Source organism: Amblyomma mixtum, chromosome 1 (assembly GCF_055824585.1).
Source record: "Amblyomma mixtum isolate Tamu chromosome 1, ASM5582458v1, whole genome shotgun sequence".
Lineage (NCBI taxonomy): Eukaryota > Metazoa > Arthropoda > Arachnida > Ixodida > Ixodidae > Amblyomma > Amblyomma mixtum.
Genome location: NC_143012.1, coordinates 168,646,988 through 168,664,631, shown reverse-complemented (window position 1 = coordinate 168,664,631; position 17,644 = coordinate 168,646,988).

The following is a 17,644-nucleotide window of genomic DNA, read 5'->3' as shown; positions in this document are numbered from 1 at the left end:
TAGTGTCTGACCGTCTGTGTTTGTGTATGTAGAGTCCGAGTAACCGTATCTCGTCAGTTTCGCGTATGGGAGCACCCTCAAGAGAAAGAGATTTTAGTTGCGCACTTTTGTTAATGGCGGAGGTGCACAAATTTCGATTTTTGAGGGGAGCATTGAAGACCGCAGCGGCGGGAGTAGTGGTCTACTATTGTCGCCGCTGTTTGCAGGCTGGTTTCAATGTCTCCTGTGCTGCCCTGCGTGGCCCATAGGGTGATGTCATCGGCGTACAAGGCGTGCTGCACGCCGGCGACACCACCCAGCTGGGCCGGCAGGTGCATCATAGCCAGATTGAAGAGTAGCGGGGAAAGTACCGCACCTTGGGGGGTTCCCCGCGTGCCGAGTAGGTAAGGACCATGCTCTCTATCTTGGACGCGGATGTATGAATGACGATCCATTAAAAATTGGCAAGCCACAGTCGGTCTGGCTTAGGTTAGATCATGCAGCTGGAAAGGTTGATCCAGCTCTGTGTTCTCTCTGCCTGCATAAGAGTACGCAGATCCACGGTGGTCTTGGGCTGTACACAGATACTGGTCCCGAGGTTTCTGTGCGACTTGACTTGTGTTGCCAGGGAAAGCGATTATGGCTCGCTGCAAATGTTTTGTGTTTCGGTTCGTGTTTGGGTTGGGTCAATAAGGGCTCTAAAGAGACGCCACGTGTTGCGGCTAGAAATTTGTCGCGCGGCCGCATTGCATCTATCCACCCAGTTGGTGTCGGCCGCTTTCTGGGTGAGCTCGGCAATTCGAGCTTTAAGCTTTCCATTGTATTTTTGTCGTCGCCAACAGCCGACGAGGCTGGGACGGGATTCCCACAGGTGTAGAAGGTGGTTATCCACGTCCGTGACCGCGTCTGAGAGCTGGATCTAAGTTTCATGCGAGCAAAGGTATGCCAGCAGCTGTTGAGACCATGCCGGGTATCCTTGCTCCGAAATGGGTGTATTATCAAGTGAGTGAAAATTTTGCCTGAATTTCTTCCAATCTGGGATACGGGCTAGGTGTTCTGAGACGCTTGAGGGGGCGTGTGTGTATTGTAGTGTTGAGGATGCAGTGGTCGCTACCGGGGGTCTCCTTGGTGTTGAGCCAGTCTGCGTGTCGTGTGTTGCGAGTGAAGGTTAAGTCCGGACACGTATCCCGTGTCCGGACTGAATTCCCTAGCCGTGTTGGGTCGATGGGGTCCGTGTGGAGGGTGAGGCCTATCGTGGACGCAAGTTCCGCCAGCTAACGTCCGCGCGACTCCTCCTCGCGATACCCCCACAGCTGACTGGGAGCGTTAATGCCGCCCACAATCAGCAGGGGATCGCGACCCGCTACTCTTAGCGCGCGGCTAAAGAGGTCCGCAAAAGTCACTCGCATGTGTTTGGGAGAGCAGTACACGTTGAGCATATGCAACGGCGGGTCCCTGCGGCGGAGTGGTAGGATAGTCACCATTAGATAGGAATACTCGAGCTGGAGGTCGAGATCCACTAAGTTGGCTGTGTAGGCATTGTGAACGAGAAGCAAAGACGCGGGATCCTGTTGGAACGTCGTGTATTTTGAAAGTGTGGCCCCCAGGCCTGGCTACTGGAGGGCAACCACGGCTGGTAGCGACTCGAAGGTTTCACTGTAGAGGCGGAAATTGTCACTCCCACTTCCTCCCTTCCTGTACGGTGTGGTTCAGGTGTCCACCAAGAAGACAGAATTACTGCGCCATTTCCTTCGCTCAAAAAGCGTTGCGTTCAAAGCGCAAGGCATCGCGCTGAACGGGTAGTGGCGCTCCGTGGACTACCTGACAGCGCTGCAACACGTTGTCGCGTTCCACTCCTAAAGGCGAAACTTAAGCGTCATTAACTAGCACTTAATTAGCATTTAGTCATTAATCCGTAATTAGTCGATCATTAGTAGTTAGCCATTAATAAGTAATTAGTCAGCAATTAGATGTGACGTCATCTAGTGGTGACGTCACCACAGCCACAGAGACAAAGTCGTGCGGAAAACGCTTTCGCCTCTACGCACTTTAGAGAGTCAGAGTGCCCCCCGCATTTTTTCCTTTCCAAGGTAGCAAAAATTCGAATATAACAGAAACGTACTCGGCATGCAAGATCATAGGAAAGTTCAAAAGCTAAATGTCCAATCTGGGGAAGATTTCTGTGAGAAAGTATCTAACACTGCATTGTTCCGGGAAGCGTACTTCTGAACGTGCTTTGAGTCTCTTGGAGGTACTGCTTCACAATAATCTCTTCTAGCGTGCTCTTTGAAGAGCGAGCGCCACACTGTCTGTAAGAAAAATTCCAAGTAAAATTAACGCCGTGAACGTCTAAGGCTAGAAAAATATTTACATAAGGATAATTTGACGGGACTTAAAATATTTGTCAATATTTTTTGTGAACTCGGTGCCGCTGTGACAAATTGAGAGAATTCTTAAAAAACAATTTGAACTGTTCATTGACAGAATAACCCCCATCAGCTTGCGAAATTATATAATAACGGTGATGTAGGCACTCATAAGCGGGTTTTCACTGTCAGCGCGTTGTCACGCCCTCCAAGGCTGTCCTTCGAACTGGACAATGCGAAAGCTTTTCACGCAAAACCTTTTTTAATTATCTTCTCGGACCATTGTCTCAGCTGTGTTTTAGAGAACACGGACAGGTTCAGCGGCTTCCGCGCCCAGAGCACCGAACATTTTGAAAAGACTGCCTTCATTCATTCCCACGCACACGTCCTCGGCTTTAGTCGGAGGCTTTTCCAAAGCTTCTGTTCATTACCTGAAGATGGCTTTCGCAAATAGCGGTCAGGCAAGTGGTCGGAGTCAGCGTCTTTAAGCCTACCTTTCGCCCACTGAAGCTATGCCCAATCTTATGGCGACAGTAGCTTATGACGGCATTTCTGGTACTGGAAGCTGACATTCCGCGTCTGACACCTTTCAATGGCGAGACTCGTGAGGACGAAATTGCGTATTCGACTTTGTCTCGCATGTGTCATCTCCAAAAGTAGTGAGTTCAAAGAACATGCTTTTCTGCTGGGGCAGTTCAGGTCACCTCATGCGTAATACAGGCCAAAATGGCCTCTTTCACGTTAATGCTCTGCGCCACGAATTTTTCATTGGTCAGAAAAGCAATGCGCACACAGGCACACGGCTAGCAAAAGCGGTTCGTCGAGCAAGGCGTTTTGTGACCTCTTTGCAAGATATGCGAGCAAAAGATCAGAGAGCTGAGGCGCAACTCGGAAAGCAGTGCTCACGCCTCTTTTCGGAAAAAATTATTTGTCATTATGGGGAGGCACGGTTCCCATAAATTATACGCCTACAGGTACAGAAAGGTGCTCGCTCACATTCTGATGACGTTTTGGTAGCCAGTGGTTTCTGTGTACGCAATCGCCAGCCGAAAAAGGACGTTATTAGGTGTCCGCCGCGGTGGCTCAGTGGTTATGGTGCGCGGATACTGATCCGAAAGACGCGGGTTCGATCCTGGCCGCGGCGGTCGAATTTCAATGGAGGCGAAATTCTAGAGGCACGTGTTCTGTGCGATATAAGAACCTCAACCGATATAAGAACGTTATAAGAACGTTAAGAACCGATATAAGAACGTTAAAGAACCTCAGGTGGTCGAGATTTCCGGAGCTCTTCACTACGACGTATCTCATAGACTGAGTCGCTTTGGAGTGTTAAACCGCATAAACCAACCAGCGTTATTAGGTTAGCATCTGGAATAATATACTACATCCCGCCGTGATAATTAAGAAGAGAGAAAGTGCTTTTATAAATGGTTTAAAATCAATTGACTCTATGGAATTCCTCTTTATATAGTAAAGGTGTGATTGATTTTCTTGGAAATTCCTCCGGCGTTCTGAAATGACACTCAGGACATGTATGTACAGTCTAGCGCGATTTGAAGGTTGTCGCGCGAGCGTCGACCGGCCTAGCGTTTGGGGCGCCTAGTGGCCCGTTTTGGAACAATGAAAATTACGATTTCACATTCTTCTTTCCCTCTTTCGCTGTTCCATGATACAATCATCACGCCTGCGACAAAATCACCACCCTTTCTCTTTATTCTGCGCTCTCGATTCTTTGCAGTTAAGTGTGGACTTGGTTACCTCTTTGCGGACGATGACCAAATTAGTTGGAAAAATCTGGCAAAGCTGATTTGGCACTGCTTCGTTTGAACAATTTTCTGAGTTGCAAAAAATGTACCATCCCATCATCGCCTCTTCATTCTGTCTTTGTCCACAAATAAAATTTCGCAAAAGATTGTTGCAGAAGGGCATAACTGTTGTTACACACGCCTGATGCAGCTTCGTAGCGTCCAGTTCAAGTTAATACTGAAGCAGTGGCCGTGGGAAATACCATCACTGCCTGTGCGATGAAGAAAAAAAAATCTACATGGAATTAAATAACCAGGAATAGTTCAGATAATGTACCTTTTTCATCCCAAAACTTCACTTGGAGGCCACACACTCTAAAAGCAGGATTTAGCTTTACAAGAAAACAGGAAAAGAAAAATATAAAATGCTTCGGAAAAGCTGGGAACCGATTGCAAAGCAGGTGGGACCTTCAAGGTTCTTAGAGCTTCAAATAAGCTTCGAAAGGTGAGGGTTTCTATTCAGCACCTTCGAATTCATGACAAATATATCCCTAAAAGCGACCTAGTCTTGAAATATGATATGACTATTCTGTCAGCCGGGAATACGTCATGCTAGCAGAAACCTCCGAATGAACACAGGACAGCACATACAACAAATATGTTAAATGTTGGGCTGGTTTGTGGGCAGACATCATACTCATTTAAGCTCGAAAGACAAGACAATAGAAAGAACACAAAAACAATCGCCCGTGTTCGTGCTCTTTGCATCGTCCTGTCCAGTGCGTTAAATCAATTTGATGTTGCATACAACAGCACCGTAAACGTCTTTACGGTCTGAGTAGTGGTTTGAGCAGTAAGCTAACCGTACACATTGGCGTGCAACGCAAGGCAGCCGCTGCAGGCACCGCCTATAAGAATTACGGCAAGTTTTCTTTATCAAAGTCGCTAAATATAGGTTTACAACTCTATGGAAAGCGCACCACGAAAGTAAGAGAAAACGAACACTACTCAAATTCTAATTAAAACCGCAAGACACCAGGCGAAGAGGTGGGCTATATAAATTGAGCACATCAGCCGCTGTTGTTACTGAAAAGCAGCGATGACCATTATTACAGCAATGCTTGGCGTCAAATTTAGTGTCTCGATCGAGAGCCAGGAGCAGGCGGAAATGGCGGTGTTTCATTTCGTCGCCGTAAGAGGAAAGCGCTGCAACACCTAGAATAATGAACTCTCCCTACCAGGCGAGGACAGTAAAGGATAAAAACATTGAAAAGAGATGAGCGCCTATGCCGTACACTAACACATCCGAAGAACCGCGATGCCTGAGACAGGCTACGATAACGATCAATAGCCTTCCGAAAAAACATTCTCCTCAGTATTTTACGGATTGTGTCAGAGAATGAACCTTCCTTGTTGTCTGTATAGGCAAGCAATTATTTGTGCGAATCTTTCTCACTCCCACTAATAAACGCACTCTACACTCACATCTGCTGACGTCATGGCCGGGGTCGCTTTGGTACGTTAAACCCGATAAAACCCCATACACGTCATGGCAACACACACAACACAGGGACAGAGGACAATGGAACACCTTGGAAACACTGCCTCTTTTCCTGCGTCTCTCGTCGTTTCTAATTTTTGCGAATATACAAGTGCCATCATTGTTTTAGCACTGCTGTAGAGTAAGTTCTATAGCATCTGCAGTGAAGTGCCCCGAGAAAATACACAGACTGGTATTCCTAATATTGCAGTAAGAATAAAAACGGGGAGACCTCAACCATGCCTTACGGCAAAGCTAACTCTGATGATTTATGAATGGGCTGGACAAGTTTCGTTAACCCTTACATGCGCCATTTTTCATTTCATTTCAAAGCAAACTTTCATCTGCCTAAACAGTATGCGCAGGCCAAAAGAAAGCCAGCCTGAAAGTTTCCGAAGAAAACAAACTAACGGTTATTTTTAACAAGCATGCACAATTGTTTTTTTACAGGCTGTCGAAATAGCTACAAATGGTAGTATTAAAATGCCATGATTTTTGAAACTAGCAGCTAGAAATTCAGAAAAAAAGTTGACATTACTATTAGTGGTAAAATTTGCCGGCAAGAAAATAGTGGATGAAGTGCTTCCACGCAAACTGTTTTTTAGAAATGTTTGCTTCGTTTGCTAGTAAGCAAAACAACGCCTCTTTGGAATATGAAAGAAGTTAAAGGCGGCAGAAACAAAAAAACTGTGGAAGGTAGAAAACCCAGAGAAAAAGCAATGAGATCGAAGTCTAAGGTATTGTCACAAAGGTCCTTAAGGGTTAGAGACAGTAGATAGATTAAAATTCTGAAAAGTAACTGGAAGCTCTCAATTATCTAGTCAACACGGACGTTAATGATCTGCATCCAAAAGATATGAACACCCCGTCATTCAATAAACTGCTTTTCCAGTTCCAAGAACAATGACGAATCCATCAGTGCCGTAAAAGCATTACGCGCTGGATACAAGACTTTGCATTTCATAATTGACCCATTTAGCTCGGTAATGAACTGTTTGCAAGAACTGATGTGCAATATATTTTTGGCCTGCGCCGACTTTCTTTGCATCTTTTAAGACAGAGGAAGAGAAATCTCAACAGATTTGAGTTTCAGCTATGACACTCAGGTTCGCTTATCTCCACCAACCTTGACTGCAGTCATATTCAGCTCGTTTTGCGGTCGATGCATTTAATAAATTCATACAAAGCATGTCACAGCAAAATACTTACAGTCCCTGCGTGCTTTCTGCACAGTCAAAACAAACGCATAAATGCTGTTGGAGACAACCGAGACAGAAAACAACTATAGTGCTATTGATATTATTTAACCTGCTTACCTAGTTGGGACCGGCCCGGCTCAACTATATGCGGAAAGAAAAAACGTTTAGAGGAGCGCATTATTATAGGGAACAACCAATCTTTTATATAGAATCACAAAACTTATCCAGCAAAAATCGGGATGAAGTGCCCGTAAGATTGCGAAAAGGCTAACTTCTTGACAATGCCTACAGTTTACAATCCACGAATGACAAGGTTATTACAGGAAAAAAGTGTCCATAGGAATTTCTGGTTGAGAGTCGCAAAATATTTCTTGGTATTAGAATTTTCTCTCACCACAAGAGGTTTGTTCGTACCACACGTTGCTTGCGAGGTTTACTAACATAATAGACTTCGCAAGGAATTGACGCGAGAATCTGAGGTTGGCTAATTTAATGCAGTGTTAGAAAACCCATTTACCGCGACCTCGCCCTGCAAAGATGAGTTGTCATGAAGGATAAATTAATCTTATAAAGCAAGTAACCAGTGCACGTATCTTTCTCAAGCTGCGCTTAATTAATGTTTTACGATGGGCTTTTTATGTAGCCTTGTACCTGCCACGAGCAAGAATATAACTTTTACTTCAGGCAACCATGCCTGGCGTAACTATCACAGCTAGACGAAAGCACCACATAAAGAAATTTTGATAATGATGATTTTTTGAAGAAAGGAACGAAGAGATCAGCACATTGAGCAAAATGACGACGTCCAAAGGCAAAGGAAAAACACAACACCACGGGCGCAGTTATTTTGTTTATGTCATAAGAACATCGGCGCCATAGCACAAGGATTTTCGTCTCCTGAAGGTATGGAAAGAGACCGATTTCCCAAGAATTTCACCACAAAGAAGCCTAGCACCAGGCCAGGGCAAAGCACGTAGCCGTTTTACCACCGGTGTGTGCAGGCGGCACTGCCCATGCAAGGTGTATGCTCAAACGTTTGTGCCACCTCGTCGATGCGTTAAGAAATGCGTTGTGTTTGCTCTGCCCTTTCAGACGTATCATCGAACTAGCTCTGTTAAGAGCCTTAGTATATACAAAATGCCGTAAAAAGAGAGCATACTACTCAAGTGTTATGCTTTCACCGAGGAAATTTATTATGAGGCATTTAAAAGTAAATTAGAAAAGTAGAGTCTCGCCCACACCGCAGAGAAGTAACGATATTAGAGTCCATTCTAGCAAGAAATGAAGATGTCTTAGAAAGGAAGAAATAGGGTTTTGGCATACGCTAAAGAGGAGAATAAAAGGAAATGCTCAGGCAACGATGCCATGTGATGCGACAAATAGGCGTCAGCAGTACTGTTTTTACATTTCTGTTGGTGCATGGTTGATGACTCACGCGAGATAGACAGGACAACTCCTGCCTTTAATATAAAAAACATTAAAAAAATGGAGGGGCAATTAACGTCCACCTTAAGTTAAAAGCGAAAATGCACAGTTGAAAGAACAAATTCCTTTCAACCATTCATATAAAATGAGTTTCCCACGCTGTAAAATCCGTTGATATTTTCCGCCCTGCTTGTGTGTGTGTGGTTTTTGTGTCCAGTATAGCTCGTTCCCATGACTAGGCGCACTAATGAAGTTGAATATGAACCAACTAGGTCCGTTTACATCTTTACTTGCGGAGCAAAAGTCTGACTTGGCTCATGTTTGCATGAAGCCTGCCTGGCCTTGAAAAACGAGCCTCGAACCGAAATCGAAGTTCTAGTGCACCTAATTCGCATTTCGCTTAACCACGCTATATATTCCGCCATTCTTTCGCCCCTCTCGCCTGTGTAGTTTGGCAAACTTTAGCCTTCAATGGCTTTAGCCTGCTTGGTCCCCTCTCACACGATTCATCTGGTCGTCGGCGCCTACATTCGCTGCTATGACAACGTGGCCATCACTCTGGACGAGCTTCCCAACGCCTTGTGATAAACCACGAACGAGGAGCGGTAGTTCCGGCACACAAGACATACTTACAACGTTGCGTGCCAAAGACGCTGATTTCCGCTAAAACAACAGAAAGAGAAAAAGGCTGAGACTGTTGCCGAAAAGCGCACGAGTACTTTGCTGAATAGAGATGAAAAGCAAATGACATGCGAATGACACCAAGAAATGAGCACGTTTGTGAAACACGGAGGAAAGGAGATTAGTTTTGGTGGCACTAATTACAGATGACTGATGCTCTTGTTCCTATATGTGCATGTAGGAAAGATTGAGTTTTTGATAAGGAGGACTTAATTATACGTACTGCGCCAGCGGAGCAAGATGGGCCTATGTGTCAAAGGATCAGTAATGAGCTAAACATAATCGGGGGCATTAGGGAAGGTGGCTCCAGACTGAGTGGTCGAATAATGGCACTTCACTGCAGACATTGTATCTCAGCCTACATCTTCTTCAGTCATTTTCCCTCACCAATGATGAGAGGTGGCGCAAGTCATTTACCATTGACAAGCGTTAAAAGATAACGCGCATGGAGGCAGCTTTCCCTGCTACAATGCCTCTGGAAATGGCGTGACGTTGTGGCCTTATCTCCAACACAGAGCCAGCATCTAAAAGCGCAAGTGAATTTTACTTTGTGGGGCATCACCGTTCCCAGTTCCTTACCTTATATAATTGTATCGAAGTGTACCGCCACCTTTTTAAAAGCGACGCGGCTTTCGTAATTCGGCGCGATTTTCAGCGGTAGTGCGGCGACTCGCGAAAGTCTAAATTTCTGAGAATAGCACACTCACGCATGATAAATTATGCCTACAAGGGCTAAGAATAAGGTGCTTATTAGAGATCCACACCAGTTATCCGCAAGATTTATACTACAGGACCCATTACCGCACACATCGCGTCTAATTCCTGGAAGATAAACACTGGTTCTCACGCCTTTGAGCGCTGCGCCAAAACAGGACCAGAATGCTTACTCATGATGAGCGGAAGAGTGAAGAGTTGCCTGGGTCGTCTTGGCGGGCTGAGCACAGAAGCTGTTAGCCTTCGATGGCCACGCGAATTCTTCTTCTTTCACTCCCCTTCCTCGAGCACATCTCGCCGGGTGGTGACGTTCGCGATGGAACCGGCTGCAACCACAGTCGTAGAAGTCATAGAGAATAAACCGATTGAGACTTCCAGACTTCATCTGAAATTTTATATGATTTCAGCGGTAAATTACAACCTCCCAAAAAAGAACCAACAAATAGGCGGAAGTAATAAATTACTATTGCGTTATTTTCGTTGCAAATTTTAGTTAACCAAGAAAAGGCAGCGACAATAGACGGTGAAAAGGAAAGCCGAAAGTTGGGCACGTTCGATAAGGTTCATGATGTAACAATAGCGCACAAGGAACACGAGGGACGGAAAGGAAACGACGCAGACAAGCGCCATCTCGCAACTGGGGTTTATTGCTGAAACACGCAATTTAAAGAAGTCACTTTAAAAAAAAAACACGCAGCCCTTCTGCGGCAGCCTAAGTCAGAGGAAAAACCGGAATTGAAGCATAAGGCGCCACTCATCGCTGTGGAAGAATCAGTTAAAAAATCCCTTATTACAAAGGATGGCAATGCAATGCTGAGGCTAAGAAATCGATTCCGCAGTCTGTCATGGTAACAGAGGGCTCGCTGATACACAGATTCTGACATTTCCTAATCTGATATGCCTTCATTATCTGGCGTACGCGCTGATCGCGATGTCTGAAAAGTATGAGGGCACTGGAAAAAACGGTGTGCAATTTTTCTCCTTTTGCTCTTCTTTTTTTCTGCATTCTGGATTTCACCGTTGAATCACCCAAAGAAGGATATCTACAGATCTTAGACTTGTCGTTGTCCATGTGCCACGATCACATCTGCTGGACCCACAGCCCCCGCCCTGCCAAGGCTCTTCTTAATTTTTCCTCGGAACACTCAAAAATTGTAAAGAATGGTATCACGACGTCCTGCATTAAGGCAGCCATCAAAAAATCTTGCATTCACTCCTTCCAAAAGAGTGGCTCTGCACAGGTGAGCACGCTCAAGGATTCGGGATTTCCCATGCTTGTCATCTTCATGACTTGCGACGACCTGGTGCGATGGATTAAAGGGGGTGTTGTGATCGGGGGCCCAGCCAGCGGAGATAAGCGAGCCGGGCTGGCGCCATCGGGATACGCTGATCAAAGGCGCCATTTTTGGGAGAAAACGCAAGGAAACGCTGGCCTAGGGGAGGCTTCTGGCGACTGCATCGCCATGAACAAAGGCATCAATCCTCCTCGTCTGTGATGTGGAATGTGGCGTTCCTCCCGAACTGTGCTCGCCCGTGGACCAGCGGGGGAGACTGCGAGTGGCGGGGGCGCCGACCTATCGCCCGCTTGCCCCTGAGCAGCGACACGGCTGATTTGTCCCTCCCTCGTGAAGAGTCCACCGGTTTGAGCCGTCAGCAGTCGTATCTACCACGACGTATCTACCACGACCCTTGGGCCTGGTCGGCCCGCTGGAGACCGCAGTCCACGACTGCAAGGCGCCGAGGTCCCTCCTTGCCAGTGCGTGTTTCTGTGAGATGTGCGCGGTCACGTGGTGAGGGCGTAGCCTATGAAACGGCTAAAGTCCTATTGGACACTCGACCAGGTGCTGGATTCCCTGGCTAGGTGCCTAGGGAACATCAAGTGTATTTAAGCAGCAATCTGTGGTGTGTCGGAGAGCTTCTTTCCTGAGCTTTGGTCTCTCTGCATATATTGCAAATAAACCCTCAAGTTACAGCTTCTCCTGAAGGCTTTCCTCCGTAGTCTGTCCGCTTCATCCTCATGCGGTGAAGTCCCTGGTCCCGAGACACCAAGCACATCAGGGGACACAAATCCCAAGATGTTGGACGGGAGCGCCAGAAGGTCGGCGTGGTGCCCTACATGCATAGAAGGGCACATGGGCTAAAGAAGGAAGGCGCCGCTATGGCGTCCAGGTGTTTTTTTCCGGGCCAGATAAGTTGAGCAGTTTATAGTCTCAGATTCGGAACAGGCAATAAGGTGTTGGCGATAAGCGAGAGTCGTGGGTGCACCGTTAGGCACCACGCCCCGTTTGTACTCTGCAGCTTGGGTGTAGTATACAAACTGCCGTTGTCTTGCGGAGCTGCCTGTGTAGTGCAAACGGGGCGATGCCTCAACGTTAGGCTGGGTGAACACCGTAATTCCCTTAGAGATCATTCGGGAATCTTCCTGAGCAATGCCGAGAATGCAGAAAAAAGAAGAGCAAAAGGAAAAAATTGCACGCCGGTTTTTTATAGTACCGTCATACTTTTCAGACATCGCGATCAGCGCGTACTCGAGATAATGGAGGGATATCATATTAGGAAATGTCAGAATCTGTGTATGATCCAGCCCTCTGTTACCATGGCAGACTGTGAAATCGATTTCTCAGCCTCAGCATTGCACTGACATCCTTTTTGATAACGGATTCTTTAACTAATTCTTCCACAGCGATGAGTGGCGCCTGATGCTTAAATTTCGTTTTTTCCTTTGACTTGGGCTTCCGAGGAGGGGCTGCGTGTTTTTTGTTTTTGTGTTTTTAAAGTGACTGCTATATATATAGCGGGTTTCAGCAATAAACCCCAGTTGGGAGTTAGCGCTTGTCTGCGTCGTTTCCTCTCCGTCCCTCGTGTTCCTTGTGCGCTATTCTTACATCATGGACGGTACAAAAGCCAGGCTCATTAAACGTGAAACTATGTGAAATGGGCTTCGGCATTCCTCGTCCACGTTTTTTACTATGCGCTTACTGCCGCTTTAGAAAAGGCAGATAAAGTCATGAATTCCCGAGGATGTCAGTAAATTTTGCAGTGTTCATTTCAAAGACGACTATGGGCATGTGCCCAAGCACAAGAGGTAAGTGGCGTTCTACGTGCCGTCAAGATTTCTGAGCATCCAAAGATACTGAAATCAATGTTACTTCATCATATATGGTTGGAACTCTTCAACAAAAAACGGCTCCAGGCAGCTTGGCGAGGCCCAAGAGACCGCAAGAAGGTGCAGCAGTGAAAATGCCTTGATTAAAGACAATGTTAGATAAAGAAAGCAACTATTCTGACACGTTCAAGCAATAGTACATGCAATAGAACATATAAATAACAGCGCAAGCCAGCAAGACACACGACGAAGAACGAGGGCACACAAGTCCTCGTTCTTCGTCGTGTGTCCTGCTGGTTTGCGCTGGTATTTATATGTTATGGATCACCAACTAGCCCGCACTTTTACCCTACTGTATGCAATAGAAAACATGTGGTTCTTTATGGAAGTAATACTGAGACAATGTTATGGGAAAGATGTTTAGTACTCAGCCTTTTTACATTAAAACAAGCAATATTATAAGTTTCAGTAGCAAGTTATTGACTTTAACAAGCAGCACGTCAACGAATCATCTCACACGTACACAGTGAAAGAAAAATATAAAGTGGGCCAGCTAACATAAGAAAAGCGCACAATAGACCACAATTATTAAACAAAAAAAATAAACCACAATGCAATCAAGAACCGCTTTTCAAGCACTGACCCTTAGTGTAGTGTTGATTTTTACCTTTTCCGTGCCCCTTTTTTTTCCCCTAACATTTACCACGTGTCAGGAAAATGTCGCCTCAAATGTGGGCTTAGAATGAAATCTCTACTTGTTTCGAATTGAACGAAGATTATGTTTCAATGACTGGTGCCTGTAATTAGTTATAAAACGAGCAACATACCAGTTTTCCGTGTTTTCTGCAAAGAAGACGCGTTCGTGGCATTTTAGGGATGCGGCGCCAATTAAAAAGTCATGAAAAATATTGTTCAAGCAAAGGGGGATTTGAAAAAATTCTGGAAGTGAGCTTTCTCACACAAATATTGCCCAATACACGATGGTCAACAATGCGTTTCCAGCTGAAAAAAAGCAAGAAGGACTAGCCTTTCGTTTGATTCATCTGAAATATGTTTCATACATCTATCCACGCCCTTGCGCCTTTCCTGTGCCCTCACAGTTTCTTTACACAGAAGTCGGCCATCTTGCCCCTGGAAACAGAGTTGTGTGGGAAAGCACACTACGAGCTCTCAGCATTGCAAACGGGTCAACCACACTGTGCCGCAATGTATATTTCCGACAGCCTTCGCACTCAAATGAAGCCTGCGGCTAAGCCGCAGCCTAGCTTCCCGGTCGTCGGGCAGAATACCTCGTCTTCACCTTCGACTTAGCAACGCAGACACTTCTCCACGAGCTTTCCGAAAATCGCAAGGCAATCTTTCACAGGTGCGTAAGGTGTGTTCACTGCTGTGTTCCCCTTCGGCGGACAAATGTTCCCTCAAGAGTTCACGAAGCCCCTCACCTACCAGAAAAAGGACTACTTTTTCGTGACAATTTATTGCGAGCTCTAAGAGCCATCATCAAAGGGTGAAGCTTTTATAACCTTTGTCAAGGGCAATAAAAGCTTCACCGGTTTCAGTACCGCAAGGAATTTGAAGACATGCTTAAAAAAGAGCTGTTCATAGAAGCATTATGAGGAAAACTTAGTGCAATGTATTTTAATTTGAGAGTCGAAAAAGAGCCTGACCGCAATTACATTTCAAGGCCTTAACGTACTACGATCGATACAAAATTCTCTTGGAAGATCATGGTGAATCTCTCAGAAAACACTGCCAAAGTCTTGTCAACGAACTCTACGGCTCCGCCAGTCCTGCTTCCATCAGAGACGACAGTTGGAGTCACTGGGGTTGTGCTGACAGCGCTAGCAAAGCACCTGTGCCAATACCTCGATGCAAGCCTGCCTAGAACGCCCGAGTTTGTGCCACCAAGTGGCACTGTTATCGATGACATAAGGAACCTCCTTGAATTCGTTCAAGGCGTAGCCAGAATCTCAATTTTTAATTTGGGAACTAATGATCTGCTCTTATGCACGGTGGGTGCGGCATTTTACAAATATTTTTCTTACTCGAAGTCATCATGGAGCCGCGCCAGGAAGTCAAGCCCATCTAGGCCAGTTTAATCCTTCTTAGGTCCATGAACCGACGTCGCCGGCCTCGGAAAGAAGCCTTCGTTCCTTGTTACGACAAGGGAGCGTGCAGTTTCAACGCACTGCTGCGCAAATATCGTCGAAAATCACCACGCGTCGTATGTTCTTGCTGTTGACAGACTGTGTCCTAGCTTCCAGGGAATAGCGTTAATAGCAAGCCAGCTCCGAAGGCTGTCCTTCGTGCCACGTTGCAATGATTCTTCGCCTTTGTGGTGTGATTCAGCCTTTGTTTAACTTGCCAAAATTTAATCTGGCTCAGCTACTCAGTCACAGCTGCAGGGTTCGCTTCCAGACAGTCGGTTACCCACGCACTTTTGAATTAGCTTCGCATTCAACACAACGCATGTCGTCTGCCTTGAGCGGTCATCCCCCGCCAAGTGCCTTCAACCCTTCAACACTTACTGGAGCCTTAACAGCTGCGCCTGTTAAGGCGCCGAACCTATCGACGTCTACGGTTGCGTCCTCTACAGTCGGCCTGCCCAGTGTGGGCAAGAAATCAGCATATTAGCGTTTTGCCACAAGGATTAAATTTCTGTCCCAACGCTAATAGATGTGACGAATTCTAACTTTTGAAATACTTGTATGATTTTTGTAGAAATATCCGACTTCGCGAATAATTTACGACCCACTCAGTACGAATAACACGAGCAGCCGTTCGAATTTGCAAAAACGGCGGAAACCCCCCACTGAACGCAAATGCCTTGGTGTTTACGTAAAGGCAGTTAAACTCGACATACTGAGCGAGTAGGATAGACAACGCCGATTTGAGCACAGTATCTGAGTTCATGAGAGCAATGCAATTCAGAAACTGGCGAGCAGTAGCGACATAGTGATCAAGACGGCTGATAAGGGTGTCCCGATCGTCCTCATGAATAAAAACGACTACATCGCGCAGACTTACAAACGACTGGTTAATCCTAAGTTCTAAAAGAGACTGCAGACGATCGAACTGTCAAGTTGAGTTCAATATCCAGAAAAGTTATTAAGAAACTGTTGAAAGAAAAAAAAAAGACACCTGTACCGAAACGCATTCCCTCCTTGTATTATTTTCATTCACGCTGGCTGGTTTACTGGCAAAGAGTTTGATCCTTGGTGTTTGTTGGGTCGCGCTTGGTGTTGGTGGGTCGCGCTCTTTTTTCTTATGGGATATGCTTCTTACTAAATATACACTCTTATTTGACTTGATGTCTGTACTCTGGGTGTTCAGCTTTTTATTGATTTTTCGGAAAGCTGTGCACATATAATTTGCAGCACTATTCATTACGGTCACAAGCATATGGTTTATGGGGTTTAACGTCCCAAAGTGACTCAGGCTATGAGGGACGCTGTAGTGAAGGGCTCCGGAAATTTCTACCACCTGCGGTTCTTTAACGTGCACTCACCTCACAGAGTGCCGGGGCCTCTAGAATTTCGCCTTCACCGAAATTCAGCCGCCGCGGCCGGGATCGAACCGGCGTCTTTCGGGTCAGCAGCTTAGTGCCATAACCGGCGACAGTTCTAAGTATAGCGTTCATAGATAGACTAAGAATGAAGTTTAACGGAAGAGCGAAACGGGTAAGCTGGCGATACATCATCAATTGCCAGTGCGAATGACAGAGGCCAATTCAAGCAAAAGGTAAAAGGCACTGGCTCACAGCGATTTTTTATTCATATGACGTAGAAAATTTGAGGCACCATAGCGCGCAAGAGAAAGAAAAATACGGGAACAGAAGGTTAAGTATGCAGATTATGAAAATGTCAGGAAGCGAGAAAACATTACGACGACTAAGAACCAAAGGCACTACTGAGAAAGAGAAACATTTACGTTGCTGACGAATGAATAGGCCAACATTTAAGTCATTCGCCTGTTTCTCCAATTTCGAAGTTTTCCATTGTTTTGTTACTTCCTAAGTGGCGTCAAAAACAGAGCTGCTTATTTTGCAACTCCTCTCCACTAAAAAAGCATCGTTCTTGCAATATTTCTATGTGACCTCAAAAAAATATAGTGTGATTCAGCCCGTGCTCTAACTTCCGTCAGATCGTCTCAGCGTTTAGCCTATTTAGCTCACAACTACTAAAAATCATTTGAATATGAATATCAATTTCTCCTACCACTAGGTGTCTTCTATTATGACCACCGCGTATGTCTCCAGTTGCCGCTCCGGCAGATCACTCGCAGCTATCGTGACGTAGCGTATCTCATAAAAACAAGCCTAAAACCCATAGACAATGCAGCTAAAGAGGTTAAGAAATGCAGATCAATGACACTGCATAGAAGTCGAAAAGAGAGAATATGTTCGGTGTGCCGAGAAGTTTGGAGCTTATTTTTTATCAAACTAAATGCTCAAGTCGAAACTACGCCAAAGCGTTGCATTAGACGTGAGCAGAAAGGGGATATGACCAACACCGCCGTTGCACAAAAATCGCGCTATACCTGGGTAAGCCCGCGGTTAGAAAAAGAAAGAGCCAAAAACAAGAGCGCTTTCAGTCGATATCAACAAGTTCCAGGGAGTCAGCAGGAGCGTACTCACGATATCAGGCGAGTCAACAAATCACACTATGCGCTTAACAATTCCCGTCTCAATGCTATTTTCTTAGCGGGTTATTTAGGGCTTTGCGGGAAAATGGCTACGAGGAAAGGGATGGCCCGAAGAAGACCGAGCACGCGCCATAGAAACACCAAGCAGCGCGCATAACAAACGAATAAACCAAATGGTCTTCAAACTAGGTACGGATGAAACAGGATTTTAGCCAAAATAAAAGGTTCGATATAGAGTGAAAGAA